The sequence below is a fragment of the Drosophila willistoni genome, unplaced genomic scaffold (assembly GCF_018902025.1).
Source record: "Drosophila willistoni isolate 14030-0811.24 unplaced genomic scaffold, UCI_dwil_1.1 Seg531, whole genome shotgun sequence".
Taxonomy (NCBI): domain Eukaryota; kingdom Metazoa; phylum Arthropoda; class Insecta; order Diptera; family Drosophilidae; genus Drosophila; species Drosophila willistoni.
This window is the reverse complement of record NW_025814459.1, coordinates 2,446,733-2,471,509: the sequence shown is the minus strand read 5'-3', so window position 1 is coordinate 2,471,509 and position 24,777 is coordinate 2,446,733. Positions and strand designations below refer to the sequence as shown.

General features: G+C 37.9%; 1 protein-coding gene and 1 long non-coding RNA gene across 4 annotated transcripts in view; one reads left to right on the top strand and one right to left on the bottom strand.

Annotated features, from left to right (window-relative positions):
- LOC26530201 (transcriptional regulator ATRX-like) overlaps window positions 1-24,777 on the bottom strand; it is a 518,978-nt gene that overhangs the window by 200,153 nt on the left and 294,048 nt on the right. The gene's annotated exons all lie outside the window — the stretch shown is intronic.
- On the top strand, window positions 16,611-18,890 carry LOC124461551. Its single transcript, XR_006955137.1, has 3 exons — window positions 16,611-16,683; window positions 16,746-16,963; window positions 18,799-18,890. It is a non-coding gene; the product is annotated as an uncharacterized LOC124461551 (long non-coding RNA).

The window sequence follows — 24,777 nt, the reverse complement described above, 5'->3', positions numbered from 1 at the left end:
GTTATGTTATAAGGTACTACTCTTACTTTAAAGTTGGGCATATGACCACTTGTTGTATTGTATACTCTACAATACAGTGGGCATATGCTCCTTTTGCATACAACATATTACACAGTCTTAGAATCTTATCAAAGTGTCAAGGCAATCTCAGGTAAATTAAAATCTCCCAGAACAACGAGCAAGCCTTTGTGAGAGAAATATGTATTGGGAAACAAGAAATGGCTTCCAAATGGTGAATGCATACTGCCACGTCGCACTGTGGTGGAATATACGAACAAGTACTATAGGCAGAACAAGAATATAAAGAAATTTTAAAACAAACAAATTCAATATCCTGATTGGAAGACTGGACAATTTCAGACGAGAGCGCTAAATCAACAGCGATCAAACATCGCCACCATTACGGGTAGTCCGACCATGTCTATATGTTAAATATTTTAGGGCAAAAATTTAAGCATCGGCAATATCAGGCTTCAGCCAAGTTTCATTAGAGGCAGTAGAAAGTCAAAAGCTAAACTATATACATACATAGAGTCTAGAGAGTTTAATAGGCTTTAATAGGCAACAGGTGCAGACGAGTCGGAAGGAAGGAGGCCGATTCTTCTTTTTATTGTTTACTCTTGTATAATAAAGTGTTCCGGCCAAAAAGCCCTACATATTTGGCGAAAAAAACTAGGAAGACACTTACTCTGAATGACGAAATGTCCCAAGTATTTTAAAAAGGGAACTTTTTCAACGCAATGTTTGGGATTGAACTTTGCTTTGGATGTAGGCTATGACTTCTTCAGAAGTAGTATTTGGATCAAGCCTCGAAACAAAAATTGGCTTTTTGGGGGGAACTACAACAAGGGAACTTAAAGTGCCAGGCACAGCAGTAGCAGCAGCAGATGAAGCATCAACTGAGGCAGCCAACACTTTACTAGCTCCTCTTGTATTTATTTATTTATTTATTTATTTATTTATTTATTTACGTCAACTAACACAGCAGTCGACGAAAAAGCTTAAGCTAAAGACAGATAAAAATTAATTGAAGAAGGTAGCTTAGCCTCATACACAACTAAACATTTCCGACCCGGTGGAGGTGTTTTATTTGCACAAGGTGCCAGCTATGCCCCGATTAACAGCCAATGTGGTCAGGGATGAGTTGCAGCCAATCCAAGTCCAGAATATTTTCATTGGTTTCGCTGTAGATGATTAAAAAGTATAGCGCGAAGAGAAGTGACAGAAAGATGAGGAGAAATTAGGTGAGAAAGGTTGTTAAAAAAAGGTTCGTGAAGAGAGTAGTTAGTCAGACATCTACAAAGATGAATAGGAAAAAAGTTTCTGGTCCGTCGTGAGGGAACACAAAAATATAGCGTATCTAGTAAGTTAGTAGAAATGACTTCGCCGTTGACAAGTTAATGGAGAAAGAGAATGCCAAAAACGAGCCTACGGTTGTAAAGTGAAGGAAGATTAATAAAAAGAAGTCTGTCAGAATAAGAAAGTAGGCGAAGACTCGGGTCCCAATTAAGACCACGTAACGCAAACTTAAGGAATTGCTTCTGTACCGATTCAATACTACGCTGGTGAACATCATATTGCGGGTTCCACACTGGCGAGCAATATTTGAGAGTAGGGCGAACTAACCTTTTGTTACATAGGGATCATCAAATTCATTGGCCCAACTATTAATGAAGCCAAGAAGACTGCATGCTCTATTGACAAATGAAGATATATGAACATTAAATGAAAGTTTTGGTCAAACATAACGCCTAAGTCTTTGAACAATGGTACACAATCTAACAGAACAGACTTAATAGAGTAATGAGCTAGGAACGGAGACAAACGACTGAAAGTCATAAAAGAACACTAAGAGGCATTAAGGTGTAATTTATTAACGTGCCACCAATCACAACACGCATGGAGATCTGATTGCAAGTACTGTTGGAAAGTAGGATCATTATAGGAAGAACAAATCTTGACGTCATCCGCAAACATGAGCACGCGTGAATGAGGCTAGGCCAAAGGCAAATCATTTTTGCCTTGGGATACACCTGACGTAACTCGAACAGTTTTAGACATCGAGGAACGAAAAGACACCTTTTGGGTTAGCCAATAGTTTCGGGGAAAAACCCATGATGTTAAGTTTCGTGAGAAGCATAGAATGATCAACCGTATCGAAAGCCTTACTAATGTCAGTATAAATAACATCAGTTTGACACTTTTAACGGAAGCCATGGTGTACAAGGGTAGTCAATTCTAAAAGGTTGGTAAGCGACGAACGACCTTCCATGAAGCCATGCTGACAAGGAGAAATAGTGGATATGGATAGGTGTTGCAGGAAAGACGTAATAATTTGCTCAAACAGCTTAGGTTTTGCCGAAAGTTTGGCAATGCCCCGGTAGTTAGAAACATCAGATTTGCCACCCTTTTTAAAAACCGGAATTATAGCTACAAGTCTCACTCAATATAAAGAATAACCGAGATAAAGGCTTAGATAGGGAAATCGAACACATTTTAAGGATGCAACTAGGTATATTATCAGGCCCGGGAACGAAGGAAAACGTCATAGATGAAAATTTAGTCTGAGATTGAGATAGAGATTGAGAAAGGATAGGATGTGGGATCCGAAGCAGCAGTAGAAATAAGTCGACTGAAAGAATTTAGCAAACAGATCTGCAATATCTGAATCATTATTAGCAGTCTGGTCATTAAGTCTGAAGGTGGAGGGTAGTACATTGGAGCGTCTTTTGGAATTAACAAAGTTGTAAAATCTTTTGGGGTTCTTATGCAACCTTACAGCGAACGATATAATTATTGTAGCATTGAGTGTTTAAAAGACAAAATTGAGATTTGGCTATACAATAATTTGCATAGTCAAGTCGCGAACCGTTTTACGAAAACATCTACGACGAGAATTTGCGATGTTATTAAATGAATTAGTAACGGAATTGTAAGAAATAGTAACTTCAATGGTAGGGTGATAGGGATCTTCAGGTTTCACTAGGGGCTGTGTTCGGGATACAGCACTAACAGTGGGATCAGAGACAAAAACAAGATCAAGGATTCTTTTAGAAGAGTTAAGGAAAGAATTCAACTGATATAGCGGACATTCAAGTAGGCTATCAAGAAAAACATGTTGAGATGAAGGAATTAAGAAAGATAGATTATCATCAACAAGCCAAGAAATATTAGGCAAGTTAAAATCACCTAAAACTATAAGGAAATAGCGATCTTTAAGACGATTAAAAATAGTTTGCAAAGCATCAGCATTGTGCATATAGGTCATTATATCAGAAGCTGGAGGAATATATGAACAAGAAATATATAAGCTAAAGTTGGAACATGTAACTTCGACGCAAATACACTCAACACCTAAGGGCAGATCAATCGGCACAACACTTGAACAGAGATTCGAGTTGACAGCAATAAGTACTCCACCGCCACGACGACCAACACGATCAAGCCTATAAGAAATAAAGTTATTAGAAAGAATTTCATTATCCAAAACAGAGGAGTTAAGCCAAGTTTCAGAGAAAGCTAATATGTCAGCCGAAAAGGTTTGGCTATCACAGAACAGGTTCGAAAGCTTGATAAGAAGTCCTCTTACATTTTGATAATGGATGCAAAGACTAGACGTTATTAGTTTTTTGAAGCAGAAGATAAATTAGGAAGGTGGACAGGCAACGGACGGGAGCGCTTATTAGGCGCAAACTCGTGTACAACTAGGCCCTCTGGCCAGAAATTAGTGTCAACCATAGCTGAGAAATACTCATTAGGTACTGTAATTTTAAAAGAGGAGATTTCGCGAGGCCTAGAAAACTTAAACTTTTGAATTAAAACTTTAGCAGGGCATATATTACTAATGTAAGCTGCCACAGACGACTCAGAAGTAGAAGGAGCAAGCCTAGAAATAAATAATTGTTTGCGATGAGGCACTACAGTTAGTGGAGGCGGAGGAGCATTGGGATCCGCAAGTGATTGAGAGCTAGCATAATCCTGTGATTGATCAGAGTTCCCGTGAGGGATAGAATGAGGTACACCAGGGCTTGTAATGGACTTGCAACTCAATGGTACATTTCTTGGGCGACTTCTCAGAAGGTGGAACAAACTTGAATTGCGACAATAAATGTACGCTAGAGTCACACTCGTTAGACAGCTGTTTGGCCAGGTTGTTTAAAGAAAGAAACTTTAAACGAATATCCCTATACATACGGCTAAAATCAAGCTGCTGGCTGGCACAAGATGGGCAAGTCCAGCGCATTAAGCCAAGCTCAGGCTTAGACACAGACAAACCAGAAAATTTGTCGTAGTCACGGCCATTGAGGCCAGCACATTTTAAGTGAATAAGATTATCGCAAAGCCAACAAGATATTGCTCTATACTGATCATCAAAACGATCAGAATGATTGCAAGTAGGTAGACAACAAGCCATTATAAAGCCAAAAAAAAACACAAGGCAAAAAAAAAAAAATATTTTGTATATATATAAGAATAAATAGAAAAATTTAAATACACAGCACAAAGATAATTATCGATAAGAAATCAATAATTACAAATAAAACAAAGAGAACAGCTAGAGTGCACAGCACAAGAGAGAGTGCAAGAACAGTTATAAGCCGACCTTTGAGAGGCGGCCTTACAAAAGTGATTACGCGGGAGAGAAGCTGAGCACAAGCACAAAGCAGATAGAACAACAAAGCCACTAGCACTGATGGTATGATGGGGGCGATGAGGGGAGCAACTGCAGAAGCAATGACAAGAGAGAAAAAAATAAAAAGAAAAAAAATTAAATGCACCAAACACTAATCACGAAATAGAAAAAACTGTTTAAACTGATTAATTTGCCGAATTATGGAAATAAAACATAAGGGTGTCAAGCAAACAACACCAGCGAAAGCGTAAACAAGCTAAGCACAATTAAAAACTGAGAGAAAACAATAAATATTAATAAAAACTCAAGAGCTATGCAAAAACACGACCGTCACGTCAGAGAGCAGAAGCTTTTTATACCCTTGCAAAAAGGGTATATTAATTTTGGTCAGAAGTGTGCAACGCATAGAAGGAAGCATTTCCGACCATATAAAGTATATATATTCTTGATCAGCACGACGAGACGAGTTCAAATAGCCATGTCCGTCCGTCCGTCTGGATCAACGCAAACTCCTCCTAGACCGTTAAAGCTACAGACCTGAAATTTTGCATGTAGGCTTGTATATACTGCAGGCGTTGTATATCTCGGATTCACCCGGATCGGTTCACTGTATCATATAGCTCCCATACAAATGGCAAAGTCACGCGTTGTACAGGCGTTGTATATCTCGGATTCACCCGGATCGGTTCACTATATCATATAGCTCCCATACAAATGGCAAAGTCACGAACAGTGACTTTTCTCAATAACTTTGTTATTTTCTGAGCTATTGTCATGAAATATTGGTGAGTTAATTACACATATAAACGACTGTGCCAAATTTGATCAAGATCGGGTGACTATATCATATAGCATAGGAACGATCTTTTGAAAACAGTGACTTTTGTCAATAACTTCGTTACTTTTGACGCGATTGCTTTCAAATTAAACATTTGTTAGTTTAATATATCTGTTAATGACTGTGCCGAATTTGATAAAGATCGGGTTACTATATCATATAGCTTCCATAGGAACGATCGGTGGAAAACAGTGACTTTGATCAATATCTAAGTTTTTATCTAAATCTATGCTAAGATTGTAGGCCGTTCTTTCGCAAACATTAGCCTTTTTAGCTTGAACGTTTTTTCACTTTGATGGCTATAGGTAAGGAGAAGAGTTAAGGAAAGAATTCAACTGATATAGCGGACATTCAAGTAGGCTATCAAGAAAAACATGTTGAGATGAAGGAATTAAGAAAGATAGATTATCATCAACAAGCCAAGAAATATTAGGCAAGTTGAAATCACCTAAAACTATAAGGAAATAGCGATCTTTAAGACGATTAAAAATAGTTTGCAAAGCATCAGCATTGTGCATATAGGTCATTATATCAGAAGCTGGAGGAATATATGAACAAGAAATATATAAGCTAAAGTTGGAACATGTAGCTTCGACGCAAATACACTCAACACCTAAGGGCAGATCAATCAAAAAAAACTTTCACTCGTTGCAGAGGACGGACGTGTTTTTTTTGCGCTTATCAACTTTTATTTTTTCTCGCGATTAAATACTTTTATATAACTCTTAAATTATCGGTTTAATTAATAACAATTACAACATCCGAATTTTATTTTCATTTCGCGAATTCTTGCTGTCGTTTTTGTTTAAATTTAAATAAAATCAAAACTTACAACAATACTTGCATTAGCGGTGTTGTTGTTTTGTTTAACTCTTTTGCTTTTGTGTCTTTACCGTTTTAACTAACTCTCGCGCTCTTGCGTACAAATTGTTGTTGCATGTGTTCAATTTGACGCGCTCTCCCGCTCTTTCCTATTCTTGATTGATTTGCGCTCTCGTCTTTTGCCTACCCGCGACTCTGTGATACGTGTTTTTGTTTTTGTGTTTTTCATTTCTTTTTATTCTTTAGTTGTGAAGGCTTACTCTGCACATTAACCCTTGTGTCAGAACTGGTCAGTATATTCTTATACACAGATTTTTAACCTTTACAATTTTTTTTTTTTTTTGTATTTCCTTTTTCAATTAAATTAAACTTTTTGATAAAATGGTTGTCTGCTCAAAAAATAATTGCATAGTTGCCACTAATGCGGTTGACTCCCATGATTATATTCTTTGTTGGTTGTGTGACAATGCTGTTCACGTCAAGTGTGCAGGTTACACAGGCAGAATCAAGGAGTCTATTGCTAAAGGTGGTGGCTTAAAATATGGATGTGATGCTTGCCGGGAGGTCGAGAATGAGATGCGCTCTTTCATGAGGCGGACTAGAGATAGTTTTGACACTTTAAGGGCAGGTTTTAATAAACTCCAAGCGGAGTTTACTGCGGTGGAGACTCAGTTCAGAAGTTTATCGCTTATGAATGAGTCTCCGAAACGTAAAGTCCTTGGGGTGTTTCTGTATCTGTAGATCCGCCAGCGTCTCTTATCGTCCCCGACCGGTCTCATGCACCGTCCACTCCTAATGTACAGCAATTGATATCGTTTAAGAGCCCTGTTGTGAATGCTATTAGTAATGAATTACCGGTATCACCTGGGAATGATCTCTTAAAAACGATGCCTATTGTAGTGTCCGATGTGTCTGGGCAATTACCCATTCCAATGGAAATTGCCGATAGTTCTAAAAGTATCGAGGGCCCCGTGAACAAGTTGACTGCTGCAGTGGGTGACTTGTCCAACGTTACTGCTGCGGCTGACGCTTCGGGACCGCGGCCTCTTGTTGGCATACCACCAAAGAAACATATATTTGTTTCTAGGCTAGACCCTGTTGTCACATCTGATGATGTAATAGCCTATATTCGGAAGAAAGTTAACGTCTCGAATATTGCGGTGGAGAAGTTTAAATTTTCTTATTCTCGGGACATTTCGTCCTTTAAAATTAGTGTTTCTGCCAATATCTTCGACACTATATGTCGAGAAGATTTTTGGCCTAAACATATAATAGTTAAGGAATATACTGTAAAAAAGAAAAATCGGCAACCGATTCGCTTGCCTACAACAACAACTAATACTATTCCTGCCACATCAGCATCTGCTGGTGTGTCAAAAAACTAGCTTCGTCCCTTAACCTGGGTTACCAGAACGTTAGAGGACTGAAATCTAAACTTCCTAATCTCTATGTAGATAGTCTTTCTTTTGAGCATAACATTCTAGCTTTCACAGAGACGTGGCTAAAACCTGATATTGCTGATGCATCGGTTTTTTCCACAAACTTTTCTATTTTCAGACGTGACCGGATTTCTCGCATAGGTGGTGGCGTTCTGATAGCTGTGGATGCTGCTTTATCATCTGAAATGATTCAATTTTCTAGTACCCAGGAGATTGAGTTTGTCGGTGTTAAAGTAAATTTTAAATCTTTCAATGCTTTCATTACTTGTTCCTATATTCCACCATTGTCAGACATGGTGGTATATTTAAATCATTTAGAGGCAATTCAGTTTGTCTCCTCTTTAGTTTCGAGCCAAGACATGCTCATAGTTGTAGGTGATTTTAATTTACCCGCTTTAGCATGGTCACTAACAGATGAATCTACCACGTTGCTGCCCTCTTTGTCACATGACTTTATTGATGGCCTTCTAGGCTTATCTTTATCCCAAGTCAATCCTGTCTTAAATTCTAATGGAGAATCGTTAGATCTTATTTTTGTATTGGATTCTTCTTATTGTGAGGTTTCTAGGATCGAACCATTTGTTCTTCCAGAAGACAAATTTCATCCTACATTAAATTTAAAAATTGATTTGCCCTTGCTTTCACCATTTCTTGGTTCAAATGAGTTACCACTAACTAGGTGCTTTCGTAAGACTGACTTTGCCAGCCTTAATGAAAACATTGCTACTACCGATTGGTCTTATCTGTACAATTGTAGTGATATGAACTCGGCTGTTCGTTTTTTCTATGATACTCTGAATTCACTCTTTGATATTTGTGTGCCTCTTGGTAGGCTGGAGCGGCTTAACAAACCTCCCTGGTTCTCTCGCGAGCTATCCAATTTGAAAAATGTGAAGACACGATATTATAAGAAGTTCCAAAAAACACGTCGTTCATCAGATTATGCTCTGTATACAGTCGCTCGTTCAAAATTCATGATGCTTAATACACAATGCTATAAGAATTATCTTCAGCGGTGTAAGCTTCAGTTTTCTTCTGACCCTAAACAATTTTATAATTTTGTTAATTCTAAATGTAAGACCTCTGTGCACCCATCTTTTTTGTCTTTTCAAAATAAAAAAGCGAGCACTGATCAGGCAATTGCCGATATGTTTGCGAGTTTTTTCAAAACAACTTATTCCTCAACGGAATATCGAGCAAGTCCGTATCCTTATCATTTAAAAAAGGCTAATTGCATTTTCAATCCAGTGATTGATGAAAGTTCTATTCTTACCGAACTTAAATTAGTTAAGCCTGTTTATTCTCCGGGGCCAGACGGTATTCCTGGATGTATACTCAGGTTCTGTGCAAACGCATTATGTAAACCCATTTTAAAATTGTTTCTATTGTCTGTAGAATCTTCCTCTTTTCCATCTATTTGGAAGGAGTCATATATTATTCCTCTGCATAAAAATGGCAAAAAGTCCGAAGCCTCTGACTATAGGGGTATCTCAAAATTGTCCGCTATTCCGAAAGCTTTTGAGAAAATTATAACTTCTCAATTGCAACATTTTTGCAGCTCTATTATTTCGCCATCCCAACATGGGTTTGTGAAACGTAGATCTACAACCACTAACCTTTTAGAATTTACATCAATAATTATCAAGGGGTTCAAAAATGGTAAACAAACTGATGTCATATACACTGACTTCAGCAAAGCCTTTGATTCCGTTAATCATACCCTATTACTTTCTAAGCTGAGCGACATTGGGTTTCCACCCCTTTTCCTTTCTTGGGTTCGAGAATATTTAACAAATAGAAAACAGAAGGTACTTTTTAAGTCTTCTTTTTCCGTTTTCATTTCTGTGACTTCTGGTGTACCTCAAGGTAGTCATCTTGGCCCTCTGCTCTTCACACTATTTATTAACGATCTTCCATCAGTCATTGTTCATTCGCGTGTGCTTATGTATGCTGACGATGTCAAGCTTTGCCTTACTTATAAAGATACAGATTCATTTAGTCGGCTACAAGCTGATCTTAATAACTTTCAATCCTGGTGCCAGTTTAATCTACTAAATCTTAACACTACCAAATGTAAGGTAATGACTTTTTTTCGTAACTCTCCTCAACTGGTCACTTATATTCTAAACAACAGCCATTTAGAACGTCTAAATAATATGAATGATTTGGGCGTACTTATGGACCATAAGTTAAATTTTAACACCCATATTTCCACCACGGTCGCAAAGGCCATGAGTGTCCTGGGTTTCATTAAAAGATGGTCAAAAGAATTTGATGACCCCTATACAACTAAAGTTCTTTTTACTTCGCTTGTCCGTCCTATTTTAGAGTATGGATCTTGCATTTGGTCACCTCAATATGAGTCGCACCAGATTAGACTAGAATCCGTTCAAAAGCAGTTCTTGCTATTTGCTCTTCGTGGCTTAAACTGGGATCGCAATGTCAATTTGCCTTCGTATTCTAGTAGACTTCTCTTGATTAACCTTCCGTCCCTAACTAACCGTAGAATTATGCTTGGTGTCATTTTTATGCACAAGCTCCTAATTGGTGATATCGACTCGCCTGAGTTATTAGCTCAGGTGAATCTGTCGGTACCATGTAGACGGAGTAGACATCCTTTAATACCTTTATCCCTTAGTCGTTGTTCTTCTAACTATGCTATGCATGAACCTTTTAGGGTCCTCTGCTCTGATTACAATCTTCTATCCCCTGTAATCGGCTCAGAGTTTTCTATTAATATGCTTAAAACATCTATCCTATCCCATTTAGTTAATAGATAGCTATAGTATTATGTGTTTGTCTGTCTTTTCTATTGTGTATTTTGTCCACGCGATTCGTGCCGTGCGTTATACGGCTGCACCCCTCGGTCGGTCGGGTGGGAGGTGGGCAGTTATCTGCTTGGGCTCGCGCGTAACAGGCTTTGTCCTGGTGTCGTAGGGGCCACTTGAACGTACTGCGCATAGTATCGTCAACGTCCGCTAATAAAAAAAAAATCGGCACAACACTTGAACACAGATTCGAGTTGACAGCAATAAGTACTCCACCGCCACGACGACCAACACGATCAAGCCTATAAGAAATAAAGTTATTAGAAAGAATTTCATTATCCAAAACAGAGGAGTTAAGCCAAGTTTCAGAGAAAGCTAATATGTCAGCCGAAAAGATTTGGCTATCACAGAACAGGTTCGAAAGCTTGGTTAGAAGTCCTCTTACATTTTGATAATGGATGCAAAGACTAGATGTTATTAGTTTTTAGAAGCAGAAGATAAATTAGGAAGGTGGACAGGCAACGGACGGGAGCGCTTATTGGGCGCAAACTCGTGTACAACTAGGCCCTCTGGCCAGAAATTAGTGTCAACCATAGCTGAGAAATACTCATTAGGTACTGTAATTTTAAAAGAGGAGATTTCGCGAGGCCTAGAAAACTTAAACTTTTGAATTAAAACTTTAGCAGCACATATATTACTAATGTAAGCTGCCACAGACGACTCAGAAGTAGAAGGAGCAAGCCTAGAGATAAATAATTGTTTGCGATGAGGCACTACAGTTAGTGGAGGCGAAGGAGCATTGGGATCCGCAAGTGATTGAGAGCTAGCATAATCCTGTGATTGATCAGAGTTCCCGTGAGGGATAGAATGAGGTACACTAGGGCTTGTAATGGACTTCCAACTCAATGGTACATTTCTTGGGCGACTTCTCAGAAGGTGGAACAAACTTGAACTGCGACAATAAATGTACGCTAGAGTCACACTCGTTAGACAGCTGTTTGGCCAGTTTGTTTAAAGAAAGAAACTTTAAACGAATATCCCTATACATACGGCTAAAATCAAGCTGCTGGCTGGCACAAGATGGGCAAGTCCAGCGCATTAAGCCAAGCTCAGGCTTAGACACAGACAAACCAGAAAATTTGTCGTAGTCACGGCCATTGAGGCCAGCACATTTTAAGTGAATAAGATTATCGCAAAGCCAACAAGATATTGCTCTATACTGATCATCAAAACGATCAGAATGCTTGCAAGTAGGTAGACAACAAGCCATTATAAAGCCAAAAGAAACACAAGGCAAAAAAAATAGGCAAATTAAATACACAGCACAAAGATAATTATCGATAAGAAATCAATAATTACAAATAAAACAAAGAGAACAGCTAGAGTGCACAGCACAAGAGAGAGTGCAAGAACAGTTATAAGCCGACCTTTAAGAGGCGGCCTTACAAAAGTGATTACGCGGGAGAGAAGCTGAGCACAAACACAAAGCAGATAGAACAACAAAGCCACTAGCACTGATGGTATGATGGGGGCGATGAGGGGAGCAACTGCAGAAGCAATGACGAGAGAGAAAAAAATAAAAAGAAAAAAAATTAAATGCACCAAACACTAATCACGAAATAGAAAAAACTGTTTAAACTGATTAATTTGGCGAATTATGGAAATAAAACACAAGGGTGTCAAGCAAACAACACCAGCGAAAGCGTAAACAAGCTATGCACAATTAAAAACTGAGAGAAAACAATAAATATTAATAAAAACTCAGGAGCTATGCAAAAAGACGACCGTCACGTCAGAGAGCAGAAGCTTTTTATACCCTTGCAAAAAGGGTATATTAATTTTGGTCAGAAGTGTGCAACGCATAGAAGGAAGCATTTCCGACCATATAAGTAAATATATTCTTGATCAGCACGACGAGACGAGTTCAAATAGCCATGTCCGTCCGTCCGTCCGTCCGTCCGTCCGTCCGTCCGTCCGTCTGTCCGTCCGTCTGGATCAACGCAAACTCCTCCTAGACCGTTAAAGCTACAGAGCTGAAATTTTGCATGTAGGCTTGTATATACTGCAGGCGTTGTATATCTCGGATTCACCCGGATCGGATCACTATATCATATAGCTCCCATACAAATGGCAAAGTCACGAACAGTGACTTTTCTCAATAACTTTGTTATTTTCTGAGCTATTGTCATGAAATATTGGTGAGTTAATTACACATATAAACGACTGTGCCAAATTTGATCAAGATCGGGTGACTATATCATATAGCATAGGAACGATCTTTTGAAACAGTGACTTTTGTCAATAACTTCGTTACTTTTGACGCGATTGCTTTCAAATTAAACATTTGTTAGTTTAATATATCTGTTAATGACTGTGCCGAATTTGATAAAGATCGGGTTACTATATCATATAGCTCCCATAGGAACGATCGGTGGAAAACAGTGACTTTGATCAATATCTTAGTTTTTATCTAAATCTATGCTAAGATTGTAGGCCGTTCTTTCGCAAACATTAGCCTTTTTAGCTTGAACGTTTTTCCACTTTGATGGCTATAGGTAAGGAAAGAGTTACCATAAAAGTTGCAAGGGTATACAAACTTTGACACGGTCGAAGTTAGCCCCGGCCCTCTGGTTTTTGACTACTTTGTTGGCAATATTCCTGGGAACGGATGTTTGCCCGGACGCTTCGAAATCTACAACAGATACCGTATTAGTAGTTGGGATACTGTCCCCAGGGGAATGGGAAGTGACTCCACACCTGCGAAAGCCGGGCTCCTAAACGATATCAGCTGCTGTGCATTTGGTGAATTTGGGTCATTGTTGGAAGCCGGAACTGGTAAAAATCGATGTGCCGACGGACTGAGAGACGCTTTGAACTTTTGGTCTGCTTCCCCTCCTTATTTCCGTCGGCCTGCATGGCTTTTGGTTGTTATCCGTTAGGCACTGATTCACTTAATTCAAAAAGGGTTGTACCTTTTTTACCTTCTACCTAGTTAATTGAAAAAATATAATATAAATATTCCAATCATTCCTCTTGTTGGCGACATATGTATAATTTAAGTCAATTTTATTCATTAGTGTAAAAAAGTATTTGAAGTAAGTACCTTACACCAGTAAAACAAATATTTCAAATTTATAATAACAAATTCATGTATGTATTTTCAAAAATTCAGTTTACATTTTTTTTAAAAGCATATCTTATTGTTAGTGTCTCGCTTACTCAAGCATACGAGTACTCTAGAGCCCCCCCCCGCCAACGGCCAAATCCAGGTTTATGGAAAAACGTTTATATGCATAACTTTGCTATTTTTAATCCGATTTTGGTCAAATTTGATATTTTGCTGGATATTAGTATCAAATTTAGGTGTGCCAAATTTGATTGCACAAGGTAGATACGGGAGATAATCGAGTTTTTTCAAATTACGGTGGCGGAAAGGGGCGTTGCAAAATCTTTATGCATACAAAATGTGCACATTTACTGAGCAAATATACATGCCGAATTTGGTGTATCTAGTTAGTATAGCGTTTGAGAAAATCGGTTTTATTTCCTTTGCGGGGTCGGTATGGGGCGTGGCAAAAATGTGAAACAAACTGGATAACTGTACATACTACACGAGACTACATACCAAATTTGGTGGCTCTAGCTCTTATAGTCTTCGAAATCTGCGTGTTCGTCGGAAAAACTTCCTTCTGCCTGTTACATACATTTTGGCGACTTTAATACAACCCTATGGGTGTATGGTATAAAAAGACACTTTTTGAAAAAATGTCAACTTTGACATTGAAATGTAATTACAACTTTCAGTGTAATTAACGAAAACTACATTTGCTGTGTAAGACTTACCTTTGCAAACCAAACGTGGCCTTACTATATTTACTACTATACATGCATTGGCAAATTCTGACAGCTAATTGTAGCATATTTCTTTCAAATATTATAGACAAAAACGATGGCATACATTCCATTTGTTTAATTTTATGCGATCACAACTAAAACTTAAAACATGAAAAATACGTTCACAAAACATACAAAAAATATTAGGTTGATCAAAACAAATTCTACCGTAGAATTTATTTGTTAGTATAATTATTAGCTTTAGCTTTACCTCAGTTATAAAGACGTCGTCTTCTTGCCTGCTTCAATCCGATATTAATAATCTTCAGAGTTGGTGTGAAACCAACCTATTAAACCTCAACGGCTCTAAATGTAAAGTTATGACTTTTTATAGATGCACTCCATGCTTAGCAACTTATTATCTTAATGACACTGCCTTAGAACGGTTAGATATTATCAATGACTTAGGTGTTCTTATGGACCATAAATTAGATTTCAATCCTCATATTTCTGCTACAGTTAGTAAAGCTATGAATGTTCTTGGGTCTGTGAAACGATGGTCAAAAGAGTTTGGCGGTCCGTACTTCATCAATCCGTCCTATCTTAGAGTACGGATCTTGCATATGGTCACCGCAAAACGCACCAAAGTAAAATTGAATCTGTTCAAAAACCAATTCTTGTTTTTGCTCTTCGCGGTCTAAATTGGGATCGCAATGTCAATTAGCCTTCATACTCCAGTAGGCTTCTTTTAATCAATCTTCATTCTTTAATTAATCGTAGAGTAATGCTTGGTTCAATCTTTATTCAAACTTTTAATAGGTGAAATAGACTCTCCTGAGCATTGAACCAGTTAAACCTATCTGTACCCCTTAGATCTACTAGAAATTTTATTCCTCTAACTATTCTCTCTCTAACTATTTCATAAACCTTTTCGAGTCCTATGTTCTGATTACAATCTTCTGTATCCCGTAATCAGATCAGAAGCCTCTCTTTCTCTTGTGAAAACCTTTTTTTTAGCACACTTATCTCGTAATTAGCTGCAGTTAATCATATTTTAATTGTTTGTCCGTTTTATTTGTATATACATATATACGGCTGCGCCCCACGGAAGGGTCGGGCGGGAGGTGGACAGCTCTCTGCTTGGGCTCGCGCGAAACAGGCTACGTCCTGTGTCGCATGGCCAAGTGTACGTATTGTATGCGTCAACGTCCAGACAATATTATTTTATAAATTCATAATAAATACCTTCAACTTCAGCTGAAGAAAGTTTGCAGACAATTGTGGCAGTTTTGATGCAGTTCGATTCGCAGAACCCGAAATAGGGTGAAACAATCTAGTTTTTTCATCTATTTTTTTTCGACTATCACAGGGTAATTGAAATTGGAATACTCAAACGTTTGACCACTTTAAACCACTTTGTTGTGACAAAAAATTCTCTTCGCTGCGGAAAACTTCAACAATGAACACGTGTTCATCCTTTCAATGCTATTTTTGAAAAGTCCCGTTAGATTTCCGGATAAAAACGGTTTGCCATCAAAAAGTTTGAGCTTTTTTGGAGACAGTTTAAGTGCATTTGGTCATTTTATTTTATTATTAGACTCAGAACTCTCTGTGTTCCAAGGACTGGATTATCTTCACAAATATGTAAGGTTGCTCGTAAATCTGTAACAAAATCTCCTTATGACTTCACTTGCCACTTGATGACTAGTTGATTACTCGATGATTATTTCATTGAATTGGAATTGCGTCACTCAAATATAGCTGCATGCATGACCTCATTCCCCTTCTCCATCGCTGCCCGATTTTATTTTTGTTCAGGGTCGAAGTATACTTACATGTATATGTCGGAGCGCTAACAATGTTATTTACTTCACTCATGTTTATTATACATAGTTTTTACTTTTGACTTTTCACTTTCACTGTATCACTTTTTATTTAAAACTGTTTGGTTAGTTCCCAGTTATTAACCGAGCTCTCTAGCCCGAGGCCCCTCTTTATATAGGACCTGACCTGAAGACAGATCTCAACATTTGTTTCTAAATATGTTGTTAAAGCAAAGATTCTTGTCATCCTGCAAACTCAACATTCCAGGCAAAATTCCAAGTGTCAATCTGTAGCCGCTGCAAATGTAATGCCAGGCTTCGACTTATTAGTCACTTTATCAACACTGAAAATGTGTTTAGTTTTTGCTTTATTGGGGTGGCTTAAGCTATAACCATTAACGCATTTATGTGTTTTTATGTCTAAACCCACTTTAACAGAAATATTGCTATAATGAAGTATGATCATTTTTAACAGATTTGGACACATCCCAAAGTCTTGGAGGATGCTTGGAAGAATGCAAATATTGTAAGTTAAACATTAAAACATTCGCTTTCTTTCATTTTAAAAATTTATTATTTTTATAACAGCAAAAAATTAAAAAAGATGCAAGGAAAGTATCATGTCCACACTCAGATGACGACCAACCAGATGATATTTATGACCGACAAACTGGTGTCATATCGGTAACTAATGATTGGTGGAGGCAATATCTTTCAAAAATGGATTTGGAAACAATTATGCCAAGCAATAAACTTAGGACAATGTTTGCCATTCTTCGCTTATGCGAGGAGAAGGGCGAAAAGTGGTGAAAAAAAATTTATGAAAATTGTTTTTTCTTTGGGCAGGAGGGGAAAAAAAAGAAACCACAATCGGGGAAATCCATGAGGGGAAAGCCACCTACGTCGGGGTTTGAACTCGAGAACAATTGTAGATTTAATAGCTCTGCGCTCAACCACCGCCAAGGGGAGTGCGCGTGCATGTATAAGATGGGCTTACTTTGCTCTGCTCATTTGGTATTTTAGTTGAAGCAGTTTCGCTTATATTAGCTATTATTGATTGCACTTTAACTCCTTTACCTGTTCTTTAAATAGCACTGACGCGGGAAATCAGTATCATGCATCATGCTGATGAAAGTCGGAATCGTCTCTTTCATTCGTTACAAACATTTAGCTAGTTTTATAATGATGACTATTTAGTCAGTCCCATGGAAATAGGTTTTTAATAATGATTTATTTGAAACAATTAAAAAGAATTCTTAGCGTAAGTCATAAAGCTTCTGCTCTGTGACGTCAATGTAGTGTTTTTGATAGCTGCTGATTTTTTTTTATCGAAATTTATTGTTTCTCTTAACTTTTAATTGTGGTTAGTTCGTTTACGCTTTCGCCAGTGTGTTGCATAATTTTCCAAATTAGTTCGTTTTTTATACCATACACCCATAGGGTGAAATGGTATATTAAAGTCGCCAAAATGTATGTAACAGGCAGAAGGAAGCATCTCCGACCCCACAAAGTATATATATTCTTGATCAGGATCAAAAACCGAGTCGATCTAGCCATGCCCGTCTGTCCGTCCGTCCGTCCGTATAAACACCTAGATCTCGGAGACTATAAGAGCTAGAGCCACCAAATTTGGTATGCAGTCTCGTGTAGTATGTACGCTTATCGAGTTTGTTTCAAATTTTTGCCACGCCCCTTCCGCCCCGGAATTTACATAAAACTGTTTTTCTTAAAAAGTATGGCAGATAGAGACATCAAATTTGGGTTATATACTTGTTTAGTTAGCGCGCAGAAAATAATTGTTCCAACTTTTTGCCACGCCCCCTTCCGCCCCCGGAATTTACATAACTCTGATTTTCTTAAAAACTATGAAAGCTACCGACATTAAATTTGGTATGTAAGCTAGCTTAATAGACGCGCAGATATTGACTATTTAAAAATTTTGCCACGCCCATTTCCGCCCCCGAAAATTAAACAAAACTGATTTTCTCGAAAACTAACAAAGCTAAAGTCACCAAATTTAGTATGTATACCGGCTTAGTATGAGCACAGAATATATATATTTTAATATGTTGCCACGCCCACTTCCGCCTCCATAATTTAGAAAAAACTGATTGCAATTTCTTGACCATCGCAATCAAATTTAGCAGACTAAACTAAACTACTTTGACGCGGTCGAAGTTAGCCCCGGCCCTCTGGTTTTTTAATAATATCTAGCAACATATCAGTTGTTTAAATTGGTGCATGATATAGGAAAGTCGTTGAAATGATTGACTGAACTGTATGAAAGGTTCTTCCGGTGTGACTTCTTTAGGTAAGCAAGTCACGTTTACAAATGGGTTTCTCTAATAAGACGAATATTTCAATTTTGCATTTTTTGACTATTAACATGGTAAAAATATTAATTAAATTTAAATATTAATCTAGGAGAGAGGGCGAATCAAACTTATTTCAAATTTATTTTAATCAAATCCGTTTATTTCAATCGTCTCTCACAGAATGATTCTTTGTTTGATTTTTATTTAAAGTGTATATATTGGAAGTTATTCAAGTTTACAAGGAATTGACATATACATGACTTTAAATTGTTTTTAATCAACACTATTATCATAACACAGTACAAATATGTTTTTTTTTATTTCAGTTTAATATTTTCGGCTTTCGTGGCGGTACTCAATGTGGTTGAATACTTTTTGAAAAAGATAAATGAGTCGGATACAGAGATATTGCAAAACATTCGTAAGTTTTAATAATTTTATGTTTGTATTTTAAATGTGCAAAAATGTGCAACTATTTACAGTTATATTGTTCCAAAGTTTTTTTAAGGACTGCAATTTTGTGTATGTATTTTTGATCAGTATTAGCAACCGAGTCAATCTAGCCATGTCCGTACATCCGTCCGTCTGTGTGTCTATCTGCCCGCCTGTCCGTAAAATCACGTAGATCTCGTAGCCTATAAAAGCTAAAACCACTAAATTTGGAATGTAGATTCTTGAATTATCTTAAGTGATTAAACTTATCTTAAATTATAGCCACGTCCTTTCCACCTCCTCAATTAAAACAAAAAAATGTTCTATAAAACTATAAATGCTAACACACAAAAAATTTGGTATGTGTCCTCGTTTAATAGACACGCAGATATTGTTTGTATAAAATTTTAGCAATGCCTCCCCCGCCCCCGTAATTTAAAAACAAAAAAACAAGTGCGGAGTTAAGCGTTAGCCGGTCCCTAGACAAAGTGAGATATGCTTGCTATTTTTAAAAACACTCATAAACACATTTGTTGCTATTAATATAGCATATAGTAAAGTTTTATATTCAAGTCGCCATAATGTATATCGCAGGGTGAAGAAAGCTTTTCCAATCCGAGACTCCTATAATACCTACGGTGTTCAAGTTTATTTCACATTTTTTCCACCCGCAAATTACATAAAACCAAATTTCTCAGACTATATTAGCTATATACACCAAATTTGAAATGTGTACTGGCTTAGTACTCGAGCAGATTTAGCTTATCTCAAAATTTTGCCACGTCCACGTTTGCCCTCGAAAAATAAAAACCTTAATTTCTTAATTGCCCGAAAACTAACAAAGCTAGTATGCTGGTATACGTGCAGATTATTTATATTTAACATTTTTTGCAACATTTTAACAACTTTTGCCTCTAGAATATAGAAAACACAAATTGAGCCTTATTAATATCTACCGACCTACCAAATTTGATTAAAGTCGGACTACATACATGAAAATACGTATAAACGAGTTTTACTAGGCGGTCCATAAAAGCGCAGTTGGCTGTAGGATAGTGGCTGCGCTAGATAGCTCGTGTTTTTTTGTGAGGTGAGCGAGATAGCATATGCTGTGGAGGCAAATTTAATAGACATACATTTGATGTTCAAAATTTAAAATATTTTTTCATCTGGTGCATGGTGTACCGAAGTCGGAAAGGCAACTTACTTCATTTGGTTTTCAAATCACTGAAACCCTTATTTTGTTTTATTATTTGATTAATATTCAGTGTATATACCATAATCTGATTATAACTTTTCCTATCCGGTATAGCATACTCTTAATCAAAGCTTGTCAGGTCTCTATCGAACTATTCTTCGACGCAGTCCCACAATTGTCGATTGTTAGCACATTTTTCTTTGGCAACCTTCTTATACAGCTCATCCCCAAGTCTTTTTCTCTTTGTCTTAAGTTTTTGCGGTTCTTTTTTTCGCGTATTCATATTTTCAAATCTCGCAAAACCAAACTGACTGAAACCTTGCTTTTACCCACATTACGCAATTTAAAGAATCCATTAGTCGTATTGATTATCAGTTGATACGAATAGCGATTGATCTAAGAAATCGGGCTCAGTTCGGACGAGTTCAGTAGATGGGCTCCCAGGTAATCTTGGCTATACGGCAGGTAGTAAGGTTCTTCCACCGCTAGTTCGCCGTATTGCTAACTGCAATCTACGGTACTACTGCTCTACAGTATAGCATCCTTGTCTGGGGATAGAGTCATTACCAACTCTAACGCCAAAACTATAACTAGGCCAAACAGGGCAGTTTTTGATATGTAGACTTTACCACGGCCGCCCACCACGACAAACAGACGCCCACATTCAGCTGAGGTTGGCGTTTCAGGGAGCAGCCAGACTACTAGACTACTTACCAAATTTGGTGGCTCTAGCTCTTATAGTCTCCGAGATCTTGGTGTTCATATGAACGGACATGGCTAGACACGGCTAGATTGTCTCGGCTGTTGATGCTGATAAAGAATATATATACACTTTATCGGGTCGGAAAAGCTTCCTTCTCCCTGTTACATACATTTTGGCGACTTTAATATACCATTTCACCCTATGGGTGTATGGTACAAAAATGAAAGGATTTTTCGAGTTTTCCAAATCTCCGAATGAAACGTGAGAATATACAAAATACAAAGAAAATTATACAAGCTGAATTCCCAAAGTACTGATTCAAAAATACAAATAATGGAAATACTACAAGATTTTTTTCAAAAATATTTATTTATTTATTAACGTCAACCAACACAGCTGTCGACAAAAAAGCTTAAGCTAAAAAACAGATCACAATTAATTGAAGAAAATAAGCTTAGCCTTATACACAACTAATCATCCCCGACCCGGTGGAGGTGTTTTATTTGCACAAGGTGCCAGCTATGCCCCGATTCACAGCCAATGTGGTCAGGGATGAGTTCCAAGCAATACGATGTCCAAAATATATTCAGCGGTTTCGTTATAGATTATTAAGAAGAGATAAGTAGTTAGTCAGACAAGGTGAATTGGAAAATACTTACTGTGGTCCGACATGAGGGGACACAAAAATATAGAGTATCTAGTAATTTAGTTGAAATGACTTCACCGTTGACTAGTTTATGAAAAAAGAGAATGCCAAATACGAGCCTACGGTTGAAAGTGAAGGAAGATTAATAAGAAGAAGTCTGTCAGAATAAGAAGGTAGGAGAAGACTCGGGTCCCAATTAAGGCTGGAAAATAGCAACTATAGCCCCGAAATTTCAAGCTTATTAGATATTGATGAAAATATTTAAAATATTTGTGAATGTTTATGAATGAAAAAAAAACGGGGTTCATTCTGTTTATGCCGATCAGGCAACACAAGCTTTCAGGGGGGAGCCTGCTTTAGAAGGCTCAAAAAATCGATTTTTTTTTATTGCTTAAATCTGTTCCTAATATATCTAAGAATATGTCTGTCAATTTTGGAAAGACAATTCGAATTATTTTCGAAAATACAGCACTAAAAGCAGTCGGGCGAGCAGGTATACGAGTAAACCGTAAACTTTAAAGCGCGTTCTCTCGAGTTTTCATTTTTGGGATTTTCCAAAATTGGCGGGCAAAATTACAAAAAAAGTATTCAACCAATCGTAAAAAACCAAAGCTTATTAGATTCAGTATCTTATTACCTCCTCTGTGAACCTAAAAAGTTCTTCAAAAAAAAACTATTAAACTAAACAATTTTTTTTAGTAAATTTGTTGAGATTTATTCAACTTCATGGGATTACAGAGTTATTGATGGATATATATATATTAGTAGTGAATATATTATTTGTGGTAGAACTATGAGAAACACGACCGGCACAGACGGTGCCATATACGAGAGTGCGTCTTGACGCGTATAGGGTTACCAGATGGGCGGGTGACCAAGTAGGCTGCCAGATGTATTCGCAATACTTCCCCTCAGATGGCGCCTTATTTCTCTATTTTTTGTACTCCCAACAGTGTCACACAGGACTCATGCTTTGCTGTTCCTAGTCCTTTGGTTAAAACGTCTGCGGGCATTTCACTTGTTGAGATGTAATCAATGCGAAGGTCCCCTTTGTCCACCAGTTCCCTTATAAAGTGATGACGGATGTCGACATGCTTTGTCCTCTTGTGGAATAGAGGATTTCGTGTGAGTTGGCCAGCTCCTTAATTGTCGTTGTAGATTATGGTGGAACGGAGCGAGCCAAAAATCTCTTGTAAGAAAGATCTTAGATGTACAGCCTCTTTAGACGTCTCAGATAGGGCCATGTATTCCGCCTCTGTACTAGAAAGAGCGACAGTTCGCTGCTTACGGGATTCCCAACTTATTGGTGCGTTTGCCATCTTAAATGCGAAACCTGTAAAAGATCTACGATCATCAATATTAGCAGCCCAGTCGGCATCAGCATAGCCAACCAAATCTTTTCCGGTTTTTCTATATATTAGTCCATGGTCTTGATTACCCTTCAAATAACGAAGTACCCTTTTGGCTGCAACCCAGTGTTGTTTCCCGTAACAATTATTATACTGGCTAAGAAGACTTACGGTATGTGCAATGTCAGGGCGCGTCGACACTGCAAGCCACATTAGAGCACCTATCAAGCTTTGATATGGGACGCCTGATACTTCATCCAGGTCCGGTTTTGTCTTTGGGCACATTTGATTTGAAATTTTCTCGCTGGCGTTCATAGGTGTGCTCACTGGTTTACAGTCCTCCATGTTGAATTTCTATAGTATATCCTTTACATACCTTGATTGACCCAAAGAACATTCACCTTTGTTCTTATTTTGAAGAAATTCGATACCCAGGCAATAAGACAGTTTTCCTAGATCCTTCATTTCAAAATTACGTGTTAATTCGGCTTTCAGCTGTGTTAGTAGCTTGTTATTATTCGTTGCGACTATGAGATCATCGACATACAGTGAAACGATAATAATCCCATTACCTTGTTTTTTCATATACACACAAGGATCGGCTGCAAGTGGCTTCAAGTTCATTTGCTTCAATTTGTAATCCAGTTTCTTATACCACTGGCGTCCACTCTGCTTTAAACCATACAAAGCTTTCTTTAATTTACATACTTTATCGTCGGTGTATCTCTGCTTTTCCTTTTCCGTAAGTATTTCGGTGAATTCTGGTGGAACCTTTATATACAGTTCTTCCTCTATGTCTCCATTTAGATATGCGCTGTTAAAATCAAATTGATGGAGGTCGAGGTCGAGTTCCACGGCGATTGCTATCAGTGTTCGTATTGATCCTATACGAGCTACAGGGGAATAAGTTTCATTATAATCAATTCCCTCTCTTTGAGTGAAACCTTTTGCTACTAGACGAGCCTTGCGGCTATCCACTTCGCCGTTTGGTTTATACTTTGTGCGGAGAACCCACTTGGTTTCTATGACTTTCTGATTCCTCTCTCGCTTTACTGTTTCCCAAGTCTTATTCTTTTGTAGCGCTTTATACTCACTTATCAAGGCATTTTTCCACTCAATTGCATTTGGACCACTTAGAGCTGCGCGCGTTGACGATTCATCTCCGATGCTTATTAGTGACGATGCCTCATAATATTCGTCTTCCTCATCAGATTCCAGTTCAGGCTCTTTTCCGATGGTTGACTGGATTTGGACTTCATTATAGATGAGCTTGGGACGACCAGGTTTTCCTGTATGCTTTTTTCTGGGTCTTCCAGGTCCACGTCTTTGCAGTACTGGTTCTTCTTGGATATTTTCTTCAATATCGGCATTCTCTTCTGGGGTATTTTCCTCGGGAACGACACGCTCTTCTTGAAAATCATCTTCCTGACTATGTTCCTCTTGATATTCCGCATTGACTGCACTCAGCTCTGAGAATTCTTCAAATTCATGATCGTTGCCAAAAATATTTGTGAATATGACGTCACGACTTCTTAATACCATTTTGGCTTCGGGATCATATAGTCTGTAGGCTTTGGCATCATTACAGTAACCTATAAATATACAACGTTTAGATCTTGGACTGAATTTACTCTTTGCACGTTTGTCAAGCGAGTGTACAATTTGACCAAATGTGCGCAAATGTTTGATAGATGCAATACGATGATTCCATAATGTAAAAGGGACTTCTCCCCGTAGACTTTTGGATGGGCATCTATTCCGTAAGTAATTTGCAGTGTTTATTGCGTCAGCCCAGTAGCTAGGTGGTAGTACGGCTTGGATCATCATGCAGCGAGCCATTTCCACAAGAGTTCGATTCTTCCTTTCAGCCGTTCCATTTTGTTGTGGGGTGTATTCCACTGAATGCTCGTGCTTTATACCTGCGGCTTTTAAATACTTATTAAACTCATTATTGGTATACTCGGTTCCATTGTCTGA